The 20,540-nt window shown below is 44.9% G+C and overlaps 1 protein-coding gene across 2 annotated transcripts in view; it reads right to left on the bottom strand.

Moving 5' to 3' along the window:
* The window catches only part of gfra1a (gdnf family receptor alpha 1a), a 148,676-nt gene that overhangs the window by 97,278 nt on the left and 30,858 nt on the right, over nucleotides 1–20,540 (bottom strand). The gene's annotated exons all lie outside the window — the stretch shown is intronic.

The following is a 20,540-nucleotide window of genomic DNA, read 5'->3' as shown; positions in this document are numbered from 1 at the left end:
TTAATGAAATTACACAGATAATGACTAGATTAAAAGAACTGCATAAAGTCTTACAGATTCTGTGTTTTCTGTTAACATTTGTTTGGATTCCATGTTAAATGTTCAGGCATACATAAAGCTTTCATTTTAGCGGGACATTTATTTTGACAGATGTTTGAGTTCTTCCTTTTTTTGACGGGTTAGTTATATCAAGCTTCCCATTAATGCTGTAATACTCCCATCATGACTCGCAAGGTAAAATCTCCGAGCTGCACAGGAGGAGATTTGAATGTTCACAACCTTCTATACACTAAACGTACTGCATAAAAATCAAGCACCAGTAGTGTGTGTTGTGTCTGTGTGTAAAGTAGATAGAGCAGAGTGGCACCTCTCGTTCATTCTGTAGCATGCAGCGAATGGGACTGTATATTATTTATTTTATTTTAATGACACCCTTCTGCTGTTTAATGATCACACTTGGCCATATTGAAATTTATTTTTTATTTTTTATTTTTTAATTGTCAATGATTTCCTCTCAAAACTTTCACATCTCATAACATTTTGCTAATGGTAACATACTGTAAAATGGTACCGAAATTAGCGATAAGATGATATCGTACCATTTTCATTTTTTTTGGTATCGTGATATTTCATTAGTACCAGTATACCGCACAACCCTATTGCATAGTTTGATTCATAGTTTCCAAGGATGATGGGATGCCTGCATCAGCCTAATTTGGCTAGCTTCTACCAAGTGACAGATGAATTTGTGCCAAAATACCATTGAGTTTGACTGAACACAAAAAAAGCTGATTTTTAAAAGCTGACAGCAGGTAAATGTTTGCTATCCTAAATATACATATTTATAAGGTTAGATACATTTCAGTATTTGCATTTAGCATTGTTTTTCCCCACTTTCTGCAGCCCTATCGGAACAAACCTGCCACCCACCAGTTAAAGCTAAAGTGTTTAATTTGAACGGCAATAGCGCCATCAACCAGAATTGCAAAAATTTGTTTTCAAACAGCTTTTTGAATACGCACTCAACCCCCATGCCATTGGTGGAGTCAATGTTTTTATGCTGGTATGGACCAGTCACTAAAACAACAGAGGACATTTTCTGAGCCACAGAGACAGTTTACAGTTTTCAAAAAAATTAACCTACAATATGCTTACTTACAGTTGTCTCTGAATATTAAGCTGGGAAAAAGTATTTTAAAAGTATTTTAACAAAGAAAAAGTTACAAACTTAAGCTTTAAGAAACAGTTTTAAAAGACAGAAAACCAAAACTTCAGGGCAGAATGCCAAGTGCCTTGTTGTTGTGATGCATGTCTCACTGAGTGAGTACAGACTACACATCAGCACTTTAGTGGACTGATTCGCCTGGCTAAACACCCACAGTTAAAGTCATCCTCTCAACAACTCATCTCATCTCATCTCATTCTAATTTCAGTGTAACAACAAACCTCTCAGCAGACTGACGGTTATCATTCCCCACAGCTCGTTCCCACATTAACTCTCACCTCAAAAATGATTTCTCTTTCACTCACAATCTTCCAGCTGCTAATGGGCTCTCAACGTCCATCTCACTACCTAACACTGCAAGGGAAAGATGACATTTTTCCTGCTAGTTAGTCACCATGTTCTTGCAGTAGTCCAGAATAGTTCCTTTAAAACCAGCAGGTGGATTCTGATGTTGTTGGTGCCTCGTCAAGTTGAGACGAATATTGAAGTGTTGAACACAGTAAATAGATTTGTGATTATTTGTAATTATCAGAATTTCTGTCCATCCAAAAGTAATAAGTACAGATTTTATACAAACATTATATAATTCTTCTTGTGGTTATCTAGTTAATACTAAGGTATTTAGCGCTTCATGCAAAACTCTGAATATCAGTTTGAAAACTGGCAAATCCAGTGATTCCTCAAAAACGTTCATTGTATCAATAGATCCCTGGTGATTTCAGCCAAATCTCGCCATTTTTTGTGCAATATGCATTGGACAGAGTATTTGTTGTCTGTGGGCGTGCTGACTGAGGTTGAGAATATGCACTGTCGGACAAGATTAAATGCAGTCACAATCAAATTTTAGACAATTCAGGAAATGTGCTTTAACCAAATGTTACTCTCACCTGATTTTCAATGTTTGTAGAAAGCAGCCATTTTATTGTATTATTTTGTGCCCATGGCACAACGTTTGTGATTTTACAATGTACAGTGTACTTGTGCACCAGCTTGAGAGTGTTTCTGTAAGTTAAAGGTGCTATATGTAAGACAACAAGCATTTGAAATGGGTACTGCTGTCCAAATTCAAAATATTGGAGAGTTGTCTGCCCCGCCCCAGACTCGAAGCTCATGCGGGTTGCCAGATGTCTCCATCTTCCAAAGGCATCTCCAAAATGTATCCTTGTTTTACTACACCTCTGGTCACGGTGGTTTTTAGATGGATGGCGAGGCTTTTTAGGTCGGGTGGAATCTGTTATCTCTGATCCAGTTCGTCTGCTTGCTTCCATGGCTACAGCACGCAGTGTTGTTTGCCTGCAAACTTGCTCAAATCTGGCAACCCAGTGGTGTCTAAATACTATTGGTGAGTGGGCAGTGGGCGTTATCACACAGGCCAAATCATAAACAAAAATTCCGGCCCGGAATGGAAACTTCAAAGTAGAATATACTGGCTGTAGCACTGTTATCAGAGAAGCCAGTATTTCAACTTAGCATGTTTCCTAATTCTCTAATGACATATTATGGTCATTTTATGATTTAGTACAGTAAAAATATTACATATAGCACCTTTAAGCCCACAGCAGATGGTGAAAGGACACATGACCCACCCTCCTCATTTAACCAGGCAAGAGAGGAGAACAGGTGCGTCGTCTGATGCAGTCCCCCCTGAAACTCGAACCCACACTTTTATTCCCACTCTCACATTCACATGGGCTGCCTGCTGTTATGCTTCATGGCAGATTTTCCAGTTAGTTTCATCCATGTAAACCCACGCTGGTGTCACATGAGACAACAAATGGGCTATTGTAAAACTCAATCTGACATGAGACACTGCATTTTTTCAAATCCCACTTGGGGCAAAATCATTTAAGCCCTGTGTATTTGGAAAAGTGACACGTGCAGAGCTATTTGAAATGCATTAATCAGTTAGAGACCAATTCTGAAAGTAAATCCAGTTATTACACACTTCTCTGAAAAGCAAATCCCACATTTATGTGCTATAATTGTGTTTTCAATGTAAACTATGTTGTAGATGTACTTCAGAGCTCGGAAAGCTTGACTGCACCCAAGTGAGTGCACATACACTCACATATGTTCACATACACACCAATACAAAGAGCATGAACCCTCATAGTGGAGGTTTTTCAGGTTTAACATGATTTTTTTCCATCATAGAAAATTTCCATCATAGTGATTTATGGTCATATTTAGCATCTGGTCACAGGAGAAGGCTGGGATAAAAAGGGCCTGAGTCTATAACAATATTCAAATATTACTCAGCTTATGCCATCATACCCACAAGTACATAATATACATTTATACTCACAAGACCTGTATCTCACTGAGAGACTCGCATTACTTCACATGAGAGCAACAACTTCTAAAGTACTATCATGTGTCATTGTGAATGAAATCTTATTTCCGTACAGTGAATAGTGACTAGGGCTGTCGTTCTGCCTAACATTTCCTTTTATTTTCCATGGAAGAAAGCTGAATGGGTTTGCAATGACATGAAGGTAAGTAAATTATGGCAAAAGTTTAATTTTGGGTGAACTATCCCTTTAAGTATCTATAAGGCAGATGCAGGCAAATGTACCAGCTTGAAGTTAGGTAATAAACGCATTGTTATATAACTTCTCATATTGGATATCTAACATGTTATACATGGTAGACTTTAAGGATGAAGTTACCATGCGAAACAAAATAGAACCTCCATAGGGATGTACCCATAAAAGGGAAGTGAGGGGTAAAATCAGTAATAACAACAGAGTTATTAAGCCACCAGACTGGCATTTCCCATAATGAATATTAAGCTGTGCCCTCTGCTGTGCTTAACCTACCGGGGCATTTCTAAGTCATTACTACATTTCAGAGCCCACTTTTTCTATCACATTCCTTTCTTTGAATGTAAATCTGGAACTCAAGCACAGAGTCTTGTGCATCTCTCTCATAAGCAGCAGAGTAAATCCCTCCTCATCTCACTGTGGGGATTTAGGCCTGTAATACTGCTTCCATGCCTCACCTACCACAGGAAGGGAAGGAGAATTAGAGAAAGAGCCCAAGCAAAACCAGCCTTTCACATTTTTGGTCCCACTTTATATCAGGTGTTATAAATTTGAATATGATGTACTTGCATTAAAAAGTAAGTATTTGAAATAATGTTCTTCAAAACTACTGCAAGATTCACATTTGCTTCTACCAAGGTTAGGGTTAGGGTATAGGCTAAGGTCAGGGGTGAGGGTAGGGTTTGGGTTAAGGTGGTTGTGGGACTCCAAATAAACTGTATACAAAACCTGTTTGAAAAATTTATGTATGCAAGTGAAGTTTACCATCCCTAAAAGTAGAGTGTAACAACACATATTGTACAATATGTTGAAAATTAATAGAACTGCTTAATGTAAGTAGTTAAGAAACCAAATATAAAGTGGGACCACAATTTTTCTTTCCTTCCCTTTTTGCTCCTGGCCCTCTTGATGGGTCAACAGGTGTTCCAATGGTCAAAAGGGGGAGCTACGTGTGTGACTGGAAACACGTATGGGGCCGTTGTCTGAGCACAGCTACAGTACTGGGATTGCAGTTAAAAGCCAAAAGCTCCTGCCTGGCAGCAATCAGTGCCCACAGGGAACCGTTTGAGGAACATTGCTTTGCTGTCATTCAATCAGCAGAGCGGCACGGCAGAGAGGCAAGCATGCAGTCTACTGAGCGCCTTCGATGTGTGCTCATTAATGATTTAAATGAAGAGGCCCCCAAGTTGCAAACTATAGAACATACTGTATGGGTAGCAGCATGGGCAGCTTGTGCACTTGAGGACCCATAACATACAGCAAGAGTACAGAGTCTGATGGAAACATTTTTTGTTCCAAAAACGATGACTTTATTACGTGGAACACAAAATGTGATCTTTTTAAGAATATCATTGCCACTAGTGTTGTCAAAAGTGCTGGTACTTCGGTACCAAGTCGATACTAAAATTTAAAAAAAGATGTAATGATACCAGTGTTTCTGTAGTACCAGTAGTACCAAGCACAGATGCTCTGTTACTCATGACACTGAAATGGACAATTAATCAAATTAAAATTGTGACATGTCCTAGTGTGATTTATTAAACCGCTAAAGGCTGCAATCTTAGTGTGGAAGAGCTGCATACTTTGAATGAATGTATAAATCATAAATCCATCTGCTCATACACTGGAAACTCCACAAACATTGAGAATCCTTCACGACACGTATCAGATGACAGAGCAAAGCACTAATATACTGTGAACCATGCAGCACATGTAAACTATATATTTATATAATTAAATCACACCATTTGCACTTTAATCTCAACTCTTTATAAATATAGCATTTAAAACAACAGAGTGGACCGAAGTGCTTCATAGTAAAAAAATTTAAACATAACATTTAAAAATGACCATATACACAAACATCAGTAATCTAAAACACAAAATACAAACACTCCAAAACTGGGTCCTCTATTTCATTTGTCAGACTCAAAGGCTAGTGTAAAGAGATGAGATTTCAGACGTGACTTAAAAGTGTCACAAAATGTTTATCCAGAAAGTGAAGCTTCAGGCAAAAAAAAACATGTCATGAATGAATGTTAAGCACTTAAGCACTAGCACTTATGGTTCAGAGTTATTTCCCAGTATTGTTTTGATCACTGTAGCGCCACCGTGAGGTCGATCGGGGCGAGACTTTGCGCCGTAGTAGACTGGAGGAGTACTACCTTTCCCCAAAGTTTAAAGTCTCTAGGCCTTACGGTTTGGTCTGCACACTGCATCAGTTTTAGGGAAGAATACTAATAATAATAATAAAAATCCTTACAAAAACAATAGGGTTTCTAGCCCTTTGGGCTTGAACCCCTAATAATAATAACAAAAAGGAAAACATGATTTGGTAAAGAATAAAACAGATTTCAGGGCGCTACTTAAAAACACTTCAGCAATGCATCCTTGACTGATAAACACTTGAAGGAAACATGCATTTCTTTAAATTCATTATTTACATTAAAATTTAACTTTTTAAATAGGCTAAATGGGTGTGTTCAATATCACATTGTCATATTAGCATATTTATGCTGTGGTACCGAAACTGGTATCGAGAACCGTGAAATTTTACTGGTATCGTTACCGACTACTGAAATTTTGATACCGTGACAACGCTAATTGCCACTCTTTTCCAGATAATGAAAGTGAATAAGGACTGGGCTGTCAGGCTCCAAAATGATCAAAAATCATGATAAGCGTAATCATAAAATGTATCTATATGACTCATGTCCTATATTCCAAGTATCCTGAAGCAGGGGTGGACTGGGACTAAAAAGTGGCCCTGGACTTTCTGGCTCAGAGCGACCCATCAAACCTAGCCCGCAACACACCACACCATAAAACATTGAGCTCATTGATTTAATTTTCCAGCTCAATTTCACATTTTTGTGTTGAAAAAAAGACATTTCTATCAGCTGCTTGTCATGACAACAGGCCACACCAGTGCAAAAATTGTCATAACTTTAAAACATATAAAACCAGTTTTATATATAACTTTATAGCTCAGACAAATAATATACATATGTTAGGTTAAAATGTACATGAAAGTACAAGGGTACTTTGACAAGTCTTTTCAATCTCAAGTTTTTAAAGATCTTAAATTAACTTTCAACTTTTTTTTCTAGAAGTGCAAATAAACTATTGTATTAGTTGATATGAAGTTGTGGAAACAATAAGTATAATAATAATATATTTGTGACAAGTCACTTGTTCAGGTGGGAAGGAGGAAAGTGGAGCCGGGTAAACAATCCATGTAAGGTTTTAGTCACTCAGTTTAACACACACGGTTTGCTTTTCAGCAGGGCACACACACACACACACACGCTCAGGTCGGTTTCTCTCTCTTCCAGCGGTCTGGACTGACCTTATATCTCTCTCCAGCTCTTAGTGCAACACAAAACAGCTGTTAGAGATAATTTCCTGCCTTGCTCTCCACAGAACGTCACTCGACCACGCCCCCATCTCCACAATATTATATATGTATATATAGCTAGACAAGATCATAAAACGTCTCGGTTACTGTTGTAACCTGTTTCCTGATGGAGGAAACGAGACATTGTGTCGATGTAGTGATACTAGGGGTTGAACTTGGGAGCCTCAATCACCTCTGATATTTGAGAAAAGGCCAATGAAAATTGGCAAGTAGAATTTGCATGCCACTCCCCCGGACATACGGGTATAAAAGGAGACGGCTTGCATCCACTCATTCAGGTTTGTGCTGAGAAGCTGAGACAGAGTCCCGGCCATTTAAGTGGGTAGTTCAGTGTTGTGGCAGGAGGGACACAATGTCTCGTTCCCTCCGTCAGGGAACAGAGGTTATAACAGTAACCGAGATTTTCCCTATCTGTCACTCATCCAGGGTTCGCCAGTCCCAGGAACTCACGTGGACAGAAAAAGCGCGTGTTATCCCCTCAGGTAGGGGAAAGGCACTTTGTGCAAGCGGTACACCCAGCCAGCTGCCTGCATATTTACATGTTCATACCCGCTAACACACAGGACGAAACTGGCTCAACCCGGAAATTGTAAAATCTTGCAAAGGTATTGGGTGTCGCCCAGCCTGCTGCTCTACAGATGTCTGCCATTCTCCAGAGCCCAGGAGGATGCCACACTCCTAGTGGAGTGTGCTTGTACTCCCAGGGGGCACGGTGCACCCTGGGCCTGGTATGCCAAAGTGATGGCATCTATGATCCAGTGGGCAACCCTCTATTTGGAGACAGCCTTCCCCTTCTGCTGTCCCCCAAAACAGACAAAGAGCTGCTCAGAGCATCTAAAGCTCTCTGTGCGGTCCAAGTAAACACGCAAGGTGCGTACCGGACACAGCAACAACAAGACAAGGTCTGCCTCCTCCCGGGCCAGTGCTTGCAAGTTCACCACTTGATCCCTAAAAGGGGTAGTGGGAACCTTGGGCACATATCCAGGCCGGGGTCTCAGGATAACGTGAGAGTATGTCAGACCGAAATCTAGGCACGTGTCGCTGACAGAGAACACCTGCAGATCCCCAACCCTCTTGACGGAAGTGAGCGCAGTTAGGAGGGATGTCTTCAGTGAGAGGGCTTTTAGCTCGACTGACTCCAGAGGCTCAAATGGGGCTCTCTGTAGGCCCAGCAAGACTACAGAGTGGTCCCATGAGGGAATGAGTGCCCGTTGCAAACGGCGCCCCAGCCTGACTTGGACGCATCTGTTGTGACAACAACATGCCTGGACACTTGTTCTAGGGGAACCACTGCCCATAGAAATGCATGGTCCATCCAAGGGCTGAATGTGCGGTGACAGATCGGCGTGATAGCCACGCGATGCGTACAGCAGCGCCGTGCCCATCTCGGGACTCGAGTCTGAAGCCAGTGCTGAAGCGGTCTCATATATATCAACCCGAGTGGCGTAACCGCAGCTGAGGACACCATGTACCCCAGGAGCCTCTGAAATTATTTCAGTGGGACCGCTGTTCTTCCCCTGAATGACTTCAGGCAATTCAGCACTGACTGAGCATGCTCGCTCGTGAGGCGCGCTAACATAGTGACTGAGTCCAACTCCATCCCGAGAAAAGATATGCTCTGCACCGGGGAGAGCATGGTTTTGGATGAACCAATTTATTCTCAATGTGAAAATGCACAGCAAATAGATAGGAAAGCATTTACTAATGTTAATGAATAGAATCGTATTGCACAGAGATAACAAAATTAAACATAACAAAATGTATATTTAAAAGAAGCTAAATCTCCCTATCTGTCACTCACTCTAAGTTGTGTCGATGTAGTGACACTAGGGGTCACTCTTGGGAGCCCCAAACACCTCTGCTTTTTTGAAAAAAGGCCAATGAGAATTGGCAAGCGGAATTTACATGCCACTCCCCGGACATACAGGTCGAGCCGAGCGGTTGTATTCAGTGCACTGAATTCAATTCCCTCCAAAGACGCACCTCAAAACTGCTGGATTTACGGCGCATTTCAGCGGCTTCTCACTCGCTGCAACCGTGGAGTGCAGAGAACGCCCCTGGGCGCTTCGGCAGAGTGAAAATAAGAAAGTATATTCTAAAAGAGTATATTTTCAATCACAAAAAGAGCGGCACACACACGGAACGTCTTTTTAAAGATGCCTTTCCGTTTGTGTTATTCCTTGTTGCGGTCATTATCTCTCTGCTTCTGACGGCCACGATCGCTGTCTTACGTGTCTGGGCGCTGCCCACGCGGAGACATCGTTCGTGGATGGGTCATGTCCTCTTTGCGAGAACAATGATGGGTCATGTCCTCATTGCGAGAACATGACCATGGCAACTTTGCGTCGCGGCTTGCTTTTGTAAGAAAGCTAGCCACCCCGTGGCTCCCCGCACCGTTCCTTCTATTATCTCTGCTTCTGACGGCCACGATCGCTGTCTTACGTGTCTGGGCGCTGCCCACGCGGAGACATCGTTCGTGGATGGGTCATGTCCTCATTGCGAGAACAATGATGGGTCATGTCCTCATTGCGAGAACATGACCATGGCAACTTTGCGTTGCGGCTTGCTTTTGTAAGAAAGCTAGCCACCCCGTGGCTCCCCGCACCGTTCCTTCTACCTACGGGTTTGAGGCCGCGTCGGTTAGCACTGGGGGCAATTTGGGGACATCAATGGGACCACCTCTGCCGGGTGTCCACCCACGAACCTCCCATTCCCCAGCACGCTCGCTTGCCCCGATCGGGCTCTCGCATGAGACCGCCGGCTCGTCTCAGCGCGAGTTCAACTTCTCGTTCGGAGCTCGGGAAGACGATGAGTTATAGAGCGCAGCATCGGAGAGCGGGCTCGTCCAGTCTGATGCAGAGGCTCACGCCGACACGGAAATAACGGACATGCTTTCCCGGGCGGCCGCGAGCATCGGGCTAGAGTGGAACCCTCCACTCTCCCCTGAACCCTCGCGGCTCGATGATTGGTTCCTGGGCTTGGGGCGCCGCCCACGGCCACACCCCACCCCCGTTCCTTTCTTTTGGGAGTGCATGAGGAGCTGACAAGATTGTGGGAGGCACCTTTTACTGCCTGGTCCCGGTCTTTCAGCTCCCCCGCTCTCACTATCCCCGAAGCAGGCGCCTGTAGTGCCGCTGGACAAGCCACCTCTGCCCTGCATGCCATGGCTCTCCTGCAAGTACACCAAGCCAAGGCGCTAAAATAACTACACGAGGATAGTTCTGACTCGGGATTGATGCAGGAACTGTGCTCGGCGACCGACCTTGCTCTCCGGGCAATGAAGGTCATGGCGCGGTCTCTCGGGCAGGCGATGTCCACCCTGGTGGTCCAGGAGCGCCACCTTTGGCGCAACTTGGTTGAGATGGGAGAGGAGGACAAGGCATGGTTCCTTGACGCCCCCATTTCCCAGGTTAGTCTGTTTGGCGATGCCGTCGAGGAATTTGTCCAGCAGTTCTCGGCGGTGAAGAAGCAGACGGAGGCCTTACAACATATCCTGCCCCGGCACGGCTTAAGACCCCGCACCCTGTCTGCTCGTCGCCAAGGGCGTCCTCCTACAGCAACAACACCGGCTATGCCGCAGCCTGCCCCATGGCCCGGCTCCGGCGTGGAGCCCTCCGCAGGAAGCAGACGCCACCCGTCTCGTGGCCGGCCGCTAAGAACCCGAGGAAGGCTTCGAAGCACCCCCGAGATGGGCGACCCAGGGGCGAGGAGACCCACTTCTCTGGGGCTGGTCGACAGACCACTCCATCCCCGTTGGAGGGCTGGGAGGAGAATCTTTTGTCGCCGCATGCCCAGGAGGCTGCGGCACCCAAAAGCCTGACAAAAGAATGGTTCCCTCATCTCCTGGGTCACATATTTGGTGCGCACGGCCGTCGTCACGACAATTGTCCACCGTCCCATTTTGGCAGGTATGGTGCTCCAGCGGCAAACCCCCCGCCCCTGTGCACCCAGCTGTGGCACAAACACGCCCACAAGGGATTGGTTCCAGTGGACTACGGGGACGAGATTCCTCCTCCCCCCTCCTCGGCCAATCTTATGGTGGGCGGCAGGAGCCAGGTAAGTGCTTCGATGTCCCTGGACTCAGCATGGCCATAGGGCTTGAGTCCCCTCGACGTGGCACCTCGAGATCCGCCCCGCCGTGAGGCCCCACCCACCGTTACGTCCAAAGTGATCATTCCCTTGGTCCCCCTCACCCGGAGTTTGGGCTCATGGCTCGTGCTTTCCAACCCGTCACGATGGCTGACCCGGACCGTCTGTTTCGGCTACGCGATTCAGTTCACCAGGCGCCTGCCCAGGTTCAGCGGCGTCCGCTTCACCTCGGTGAAGGGCGAGAATGCTGCTACCTTGCATGTGGAGATCGCTATCCTTCTGCGCAAGGGCGCGATAGAGCCTGTCCCTCCAGCCGAGATGAAGAAAGGGTTCTACAGCCCTTACTTCATCGTACCGAAGGCAGTGGGTTGTGACCAATCCTGGACCTGCGAGTACTGAACCGGGCTTTGCAAAGACTCCCGTCCAAGATGCTGATGCAAAAACGCACTCTAACGAGCATCCGGCATCAAGATTGGTTCACGGCGTTAGACCTACAGGACGCGTACTGATACGTCTCGGCCTTACCTCGACACAGACCCTTCCTGCGGTTTGCCTTCGAAGGCCAGGCATACCAGTGCAAGGTCCTCCCCTTCGGCCTGTCCTTGTCCCCTCGCGTCTTCACGAAGGTCGCAGAGGCAGCCCTTGCCCCGCTAAGGGAAGTGGGCGTCTGCATCCTCAACTATCTCCATGACTGGCTAATCCTAGCTCACTCTCGAGAGTTGCTGTGCGCACACAGGGACCTCGTGCTCCAGCACCTCAGCCGACTGGGGCTTCGGGTCAACTGGGAAAAGAGCAAGCTCTCCCCGGTTCAGAGCATCTCTTTTCTCGATTTGGAGTTGGACTCCGTCTCGATGACAGCGCGCCTCATGAACAAGAGCGCGCAGTCAGTGCTGAACTGTCTGAAGGCGTTCAGATGGAGGACAGTGGTTCCACTGAAACTTTTTCAGAGGCTCCTGGGGCATATGGCATCCTCTGCGGCGGCCACACCATTCGGGTTGATGCATATGAGACCGCTTCAGCACTGGCTTCAGACTCGAGTCCCGAGATTGGCATGGCACCACGGGACACATCGCATGACCATCACACCGATCTGTCGCCGCCTCTTCAGCCCTTGGACCGACCTTGCATTTCTATGGGCAGGGGTTCCCCTACAGAAGGTCTCCAGGCACATCGTGGTTACAACAGATGCCTCCAAGATGGGCTGGGGCACCGGACGCAACAGGCACACAGCTGCCGGCTCCTGGACTTGCCCGTGGCTGCGTTAGCACATCAACTGCCTAGAGTTGTTGGCAGTACTGCTCGCCCTGCGGAGGTTCCGGCCGTTGATCCAGGGCAAGCACGTGTTGGTCCAGACGGACAACACAGCGATGGTAGCGTACATCAACTGTCAAGGCAGTCTACGCTCCCGTTGCATGTCACAACTCGCCTGCCGTCTCCTCTGGAGTCCTCCACTCACATCCCAGGTGACCTCAACAATGCAGCGGACGTGCTGTCACATCAGGTTACCCTCAGGGGAGAGTGGAGACTCCACCCTCAGGTGGTCCAGCTGATTTGGAGTCGATTCGGTCGAGCACAGGTAGACCTGTTTGCTTCCCGGGAATCCTCCCACTGCCCACTTTGTAATGCCCTGACCGAGGTACCCCTCGGTATAGATGCACTGGCATACAGTTGGCCCCCTGGACTACGCAAATATGGGTTTCCCCCAGTGAGCCTACTTGCACAGACCCTGTGCAAGGTCAGGGAGGATGAGGAGCAGGTCATCCTAGTAGCAACCTACTGGCCCATCCAACTGGCGAATTGACGAATTCCCCTGAGGAATTCCCCTTCTTTCTAAGGGACGGGACATCATCTGGCACCCGCGACCAGACCTCTGGAATCTCCACGTCTGGCCCCTGAACGGGATGCGAAAGACCTAAGTGGCCTACCACCCGTGGTGGTAGACACGATCACTCAGCCTAGGGCTCCCTCTACGAGGCGCCTGTATACCTTGAAGTGGCATCTGTTCGCTAAGTGGTGTTCTTCCCGATGCAAAGACCCCCAGAGATGCGCAGTCAGATCGGTGCTTTCCTTCCTGCAGGAGAGGCTGGAGGGGCGGCTGTCCTCCTCCACCTTGAAGGTGTATGTAGCCGCTATTTCGGCTCATCACGATGCAATAGATGGTAAGTACTTGGGGAAGCACAACTTGATCATCAGGTTCCTGAGAGGCGCTAGGAGGTTGAATCCCTCCAGACCGCACCTCATCCCCTCATGGGACCTCTCTGTAGTCCTTCGGGGTCTATGGGGAGCTCCCTTTGAGCCCTTGGAGTCAGCTGAGCTTAAGGCACTCTCTTTGAAGACTGCCCTCCTGACTGCGCTCACTTCCATCAAAAGGGTAGGGGACCTGCAGGCGTTCTCTGTCAGCGAATCGTGCCTGAAGTTCAGTCTGGGTTACTCTCACGTGATCCTGAGACCCCGACTGGGTTATGTGCCCAAGGTTCCCACGACCTCTTTTAGGGATCAGGTGGTGAACCTGCAAGCACCGCCCCAGGAGGAGGCAGAACCAGCCTTGGCGTTGCTGTGTCCGGTGCGAGCTTTACGCATCTATTTGGATCGCACGCAGAGCCTTAGAAGCTCTGAGCACCCCATGTGATATTTTCTGCAAATGCAAACTGTGTCTTCCTTGGGCAGAGGCCCCTCTGCCCCCAGTCACCATGCTCTGTAGAAACTCCTCCCCCTTCAGGTAGGACCTACCATGGGACCTCTCCACATGACATACTTCTGACAAGACTCGGTAAGACCATGTGACGTATTCCACTCAAAATACCCCCCCCTTTGGGCAGGGTGTGGTCTCCGCGGTGTCTTCCCCTTGGGAGGGACACCTCCCGACGCAGACACTTATGGCTCCCAGTCAGTTAACAAATTCCACTCTTTCTGGGGATCAAAGAGAGGGAAAGAGACCTCGGCTGGACTAGCCTGTCCCTACAGTTGGGCAGTCGACTTGTTCCTGATGGACCGTTCGACGCTCATAAGAGCGTTGGGGGAGGTTACGTGACGGCCTGGTGTGCTGGCTACGAGGCACACAGCGGTCTGCCTGTCACACACCACCAGTTCAAGTAACACAGTTCAGATAGTTGTGGCGTTTTGTATAGGGACCCCTAGTGTCACTACATCAACACAACGTCGAGTGAGTGACAGATAGGGAACGTCCTGGTTACTTTCGTAACCTCCGTTCCCTGATGGAGGGAACGAGACGTTGTGTCCCTCTTGCCACAACGCTGAACTACCCGCTGAAATGGCCGGGACCTGGTCTCGGCTCCTCACCACAAAACCTGAATGAGTGGTTGCATACCAGCTCCTTTTATACCCATATGTCCAGGGGAGTGGCATGCAAATTCCACTCGCCAAATTTCATTGGCCTTTTTTCAAAAAAGCAGAGGTGTTTGGGGCTCCCAAGAGTGACCCCTAGTGTCACTACATCGACACAACGTCTCGTTCCCTCCATCAGGGAATGGAGGTTATGAAAGTAACCAGGAAGAACCCACACATACACTATATTGCCAAAAGTATTCGCTCACCCATCCAAATAATTGAATTCAGGTGTTCCAATCACTTCCATGGCCACAGGTGTATAAAATGAAGCACCTAGGCATGCAGACTGCTTCTACAAACATTTGTGAAAGAATGGGCCGCTCTCAGGAGCTCAGTGAATTCCAGCATGGTACTGTGATAGGATGCCACCTGTGCAACAAGTCCAGTCGTGAAATTTCCTCGCTACTAAATATTCCACAGTCAACTGTCAGTGGTATTATAACAAAGTGGAAGCGATTGGGAATGACAGCAACTCAGCCACGAAGTGGTAGGCCACGTAAAATGACAGAGTGGGGTCAGCGGATGCTGAGGCGCATAGTGCGCAGAGGTCGCCAACTTTCTGCAGAGTCAATCGCTACAGACCTCCAAAGTTCATGTGGCCTTCAGATTAGCTCAAGAACAGTGCATAGAGAGCTTCATGGAATGGGTTTCCATGGCCGAGCAGCTGCATCCAAGCCATACATCACCAAGTGCAATGCAAAGCGTTGGATGCATTGGTGTAAAGCACGCCACCACTGGACTCTAGAGCAGTGGAGACGTGTTCTCTGGAGTGACGAATCATGCTTCTCCATCTGGCAATCTGATGGACGAGTCTGGGTTTGGCGGTTGCCAGGAGAACGGTACTTGTCTGACTGCATTGTGCCAACTGTGAAGTTTGGTGGAGGAGGGATTATGGTGTGGGGTTGTTTTTCAGGAGCTGGGCTTGGCCCCTTAGTTCCAGTGAAAGGAACTCTGAATGCTTCAGCATACCAAGAGATTTTGGACAATTCCATGCTCCCAACTTTGTGGGAACAGTTTGGGGATGGCCCCTTCCTGTTCCAACATGACTGCACACCAGTGCACAAAGCAAGGTCCATAAAGACATGGATGAGCGAGTTTGGTGTGGAAGAACTTGACTGGCCTGCACAGAGTCCTGACCTCAACCCGATAGAGCACCTTTGGGATGAATTTGAGCGAAGACTGTGAGCCAGGCCTTCTCATCCAACATCAGTGTCTGACCTCACAAATGCGCTTCTGGAAGAATGGTCAAAAATTCCCATAAACACACTCCTAAACCTTGTGGAAAGCCTTCCCAGAAGAGTTGAAGCTGTTATAGCTGCAAAGGGTGGGCCGATGTCATATTAAACCCTATGGATTAAGAATGGGATGTCACTTAAGTTCATATGCATCTAAAGGCAGGTGAGCGAATACTTTTGGCAATATAGTGTATGTGTTAGAGTTGAAAGTTATTCAAAATAAGTAACATGTTTTTTCTACCTTTGAGGAAATGCAGTGCCAGTGTCCAAATATGTAGACATCATGTTTATCAGCCTGCTGACACACGAAACATGAACAGATTTTTTTAAAGCGGCATATCAAACGAAACTAGAGACTTTACTGTTTACAACCAAACAGGTTTCAGTGAAAAAATGGTTCAATGGTTTTTATTCATTCCAATTATGCGTTGCGTATAGCGAAGTCAAAATACAGTGTCTACGCATGTGGACGTGGGGTCGCATGAGGATAATGGAAAGAAGTCTCACACATTCATGCACTTGCACAGATGTCATATGTTAGCTTTTGGCTGCCACATCTCAGATAGACTTCACTCACATAAATTCACACACCACAGACTTTCTAAATACTACACAATGCTTATGTGAAGAAACACACAAACACATGTACAAATGTGCTCCAGACAGGTCCTATTACCACCCACTTCCTCTCTACACTCTCTCAAACTCTCCCTTGTTCTTTTGCTACCTCTTACTCATGCGGCAGACTACTCAGATTTCGACGAATCAGGCCTGGTGAATAATGTATAAGGTACAAGCTGTGAAAACCTGGACAGCACTGTAGGCAGAAGTCACAGATTCTAAATGAAAGTTTAGAACATTCAGACAGACTGTATTCACCAATGTTGTAGTGTAACTGCCCACAGACAGCACTATCTTCATCAAAGCTCTGGAAAAATCTTCATAATCAACTCTGCTCTATTTTAAAACAAATGTCAAAAAATGGCATTTCAAATAGTGAAATGCATTGCTCTGTGCCTGTTGAGAAATTCTGTAATTACTGGCAACAGAATACCAAAGGAAACTGTTTGGTGGAGAAAAAAATAAAATAAAGTTTTACAAATTGGAAGACATTTCCTTGTGCTGAAAACCTAGGAAATTGCCTAATGACTAGTAAGCATGCTGGGAGAAAGAAAACGACTTAGTAAAACATTATGATTTGCTTCACATTTGTACAATGGAGAGGTTGGCAAGAGCACCACACAGATAAAAGCTGCCTTAAAGTTCTGCCATAAAACCAGCTTTGCTTTCTGTAAGGCTGAAATTTTGCTTTCAAAAGCGGCTAATGTGCCACAGTTAACATTATATCTGCTGTCCCACACCAATGCTTATGAAAATCGATATCAGCTTAGTAGAATCATAAGTCATCAAACAGGACCAAAATTCAACAGTAATTTGACTACATATGCATATACATTCTCTCCAAACATCACTCATTTTTAGAGTAATGGCTTTTATTCAGATCCACAGTCCTGCAGTGCAAACTGTCATTTCATTTGAAATAAAAAACAAGATCAATTTTCAAGATCGATTTATCTCTGTTGTGACAACTGACAACTGGCATCCAGAAAGAAGAAAAAAAAAAAAAAAGACAAATTATAGAATGGATATTTCTGACTCTGAATGCTGATTGGAAGAGTCCCATTCAAAGCCATTGTAAAATGACAATAAAAGCACACCTGTTACCACACATTCTGTATTAATATGCCAAGTTGCTATGATGCTTAGTAGCCATAAACAGTCTGCAGGATAATGCATTATATTACCTGGCAAAAGAATTGATTATTCCAATTATTATTAATAATAATAAAAAAAGATACTGTTCACTGAGCATTGGTGACTTACTGCAATGCACTGCCGTTGCCGCCGTCTGTGCGTTTTAATAAAAGGTAAGGGGGTTTTAAGCAAAAATCACCACCTCTAGTGGCTTATTGCTTTATTATAGTAGGCTGGTAATTTGTTGGCTGAAAAACTAGCACTTCCTCATGGACGGCAGAGAGATATCACGCCAATGCTCACACCATACTTTCTTTACTCCCCATTTATTCCCCTGTAGGCCAGGTGCATGCCAGCTTGGATCCCGTTATTGCTCTAAATCTGGAACATAATTTCAAGGTCTTTGGGAATAGTATGCTCTTTCTGGCCTTTTTATATTTATTTATTTTATCCAGAGTCACCTGTCAAGTGGCTGTGAATATGCATGCATGACTGGGCCTGGCCCATGCAAATCCTCGGGGCTCTTTCACAGAGGGCTCGCTGACCTGTTTCCTGCTTTCATCCTGCCTCTAAGTACCAATCGCAAACAGCTACGATCTAAATCAACAGCACATTAAAGGCGGTGGGCATGGAGGAGAGGTGCCACATGGCTAAAAAAAATCCCCTCCCCACCCTGCCGTAAACAGCTTGGAATGTTCACGCAGAGCTGAGCACATTCACCAGTTCCTGAACAGTACTGTCTCTTATGCAAATGAGCTGGATTTAATTTCTGTTCAACTGTTCTCAATAAAAATATTAATATTACCCAGCCTGGTCTGTGTGTTTACTTGGCCCCTGTCTGGAGGCTGTGAATGCTAATATATTTAAGTTTTAAATATTGATATACAGTGTAGAGCTCTGCGAAAATCAGTGATCCAGTAAGAAACAGCCTCAGACATCATACATACAGCTGTCTCTGGAGGTACAATCTAATATCAGGAGAGAAGGGGATGGCCAGTATTAGAGATGAATAGTGATACTTCAGGAGACCATTTTAAAGCATACTTTTGCAGTGTAATCAGCAGTGGCTTGGTTGGTCGCAGGTCTGTTTTTATGGGGTCGTGGACAGCAGAGAAAAACAATGCTCATTGCAAATAATAAAATGCAAATAAACATATATAATTGTTCCTATAATAGGACTGCAAAATACATAGGCTTATCAACTTTTAAAAGGGATGATACAATGCTTCCCATTTCTTTTGTTGTTGATGTCAAAGCCATGCGTACAATCAAACTACAGTATTTTTGGTGTAAATTCATCTGGTCACTTAGAAGCTAGCACACATATTACAAGTTGCGTGACATGCCCTCATCCTCAAAACTACCAAAAAAATAAATAAATAATAAAAATAAAAATAATAATACCCATGCAGACTACATTGAATACAAGTTCACTATAGAATAAATGTGCTTTGCCCTTATGTTTAATGTGTTTTGTGTGGTGAATTTTTGGCTTCCAAGGTTAATATTAATATTAAATATGTTTGATTTTAGGGACATGTTTGCTTGCTTTTGTATAATAAATAATGATGGTCCTGTAATAAATAATTATACCACTGAAGCAAAACCAGTTGCACTATTTTTCACATTGTTACACTGTGAACACATTGTAAAGGTGGATTATCCTAACTATTTCAGTGTTAGCGCTGTCAATTACAATGCATCAAAGATCTGAAGGGAAAACTTTGATCAATGTGTGTGTGTGTCTTTGTTGCTGCATCGCATCCAGGTTTCCCTGAGGTGTTGCCTGTGACATACAGCATACAGATTCAAGGTTTCCATTCATATTCATTGTAATGAAAATTGTTATTCTAGACACGATCTGAACAACACTCCCATATCCAAGTCCTCTAGTCACTTTTTTGTTGTTTAGTTTAATATAAAACACAAGCCTTTCAAAGCAGTATTTCCATATTTTCATTGTCATAACCTTTAGAGGTAACAGCCTGCCAATAACGCACCTGCCTTACAAAAAAAAAAAAAAAAAAAAATTGATATAATTTAAATCAGGGTTTGAGCTTTCCATTTGTTTAGTGTCAACAGGTAAAAGCAGTCAGAATCTCTGTAGGTAATACTTATCTATCATATTTGTTAAAATGTGGACAGTGAGGAAACTAATCAGTCAGCTGTGGTACTTATCCTATGAGGCCTAAAAACCACCCTCAGTTCAGCAGAATGAGAGGAAAACCATCCCCCCTCTCTTTGCAGTACAAACAATATAGCAGATATTTAAATTATTCATCCTGTATGAATGCCAGAGTCTCACAGAGCCAAAACTCCAGGCTCTCAATCGTCACTTTATATTCCATTTTATATTTTACAGCTTTGTTTACTCAGAAAGGGAGATAAAGGGTTTTTCCTTACCAAACATAGAGGTCTACTGAAAACAAAGAATACAGTTATGTCTGCAAAGATTTGGAGTTCTATATAATTTTCATATATCATTATTTCTAACTTTTTTTAGTCAGTTGCCTATACCTTGTTGGCCAACAGGCAAATAATTAAGACCAACTGTCCTCACAAGGACAGTAAATCCTGAAATCTCTTTAATTTGACATTGCATGTTCCAGCATTCGTTTCCCATGCTTGATAAACATACTAAATAATGTCTTTATGAAAATGAAAAAACAAAATGCAACAAGGTTTCTGTAAGGGTTATGTTTAGGGGTATGGTAAGGGGATAAATCATTAGCTCAGTATAAAGCAAGAGAAGTCAATAGATGTCCCTACATAAATGTTTGTGTGTGTGTTTCACATGATAGAAAGAGAGATGACTGAAATCAGGACTAGCAATGAGAATGTATGTTGCAATAATGTATGTTCAGTAGGGTATAAAAGAGTCCGCTCATCAAATTAGATTTATTTTAATTTGCAAAACTTTGTAATTT

This window comes from Myxocyprinus asiaticus, chromosome 21 (genome assembly GCF_019703515.2).
Source record: "Myxocyprinus asiaticus isolate MX2 ecotype Aquarium Trade chromosome 21, UBuf_Myxa_2, whole genome shotgun sequence".
NCBI lineage: Eukaryota > Metazoa > Chordata > Actinopteri > Cypriniformes > Catostomidae > Myxocyprinus > Myxocyprinus asiaticus.
Note: the sequence above shows the minus strand (reverse complement) of the source record. Positions and strands in the feature narration are given on the sequence as shown.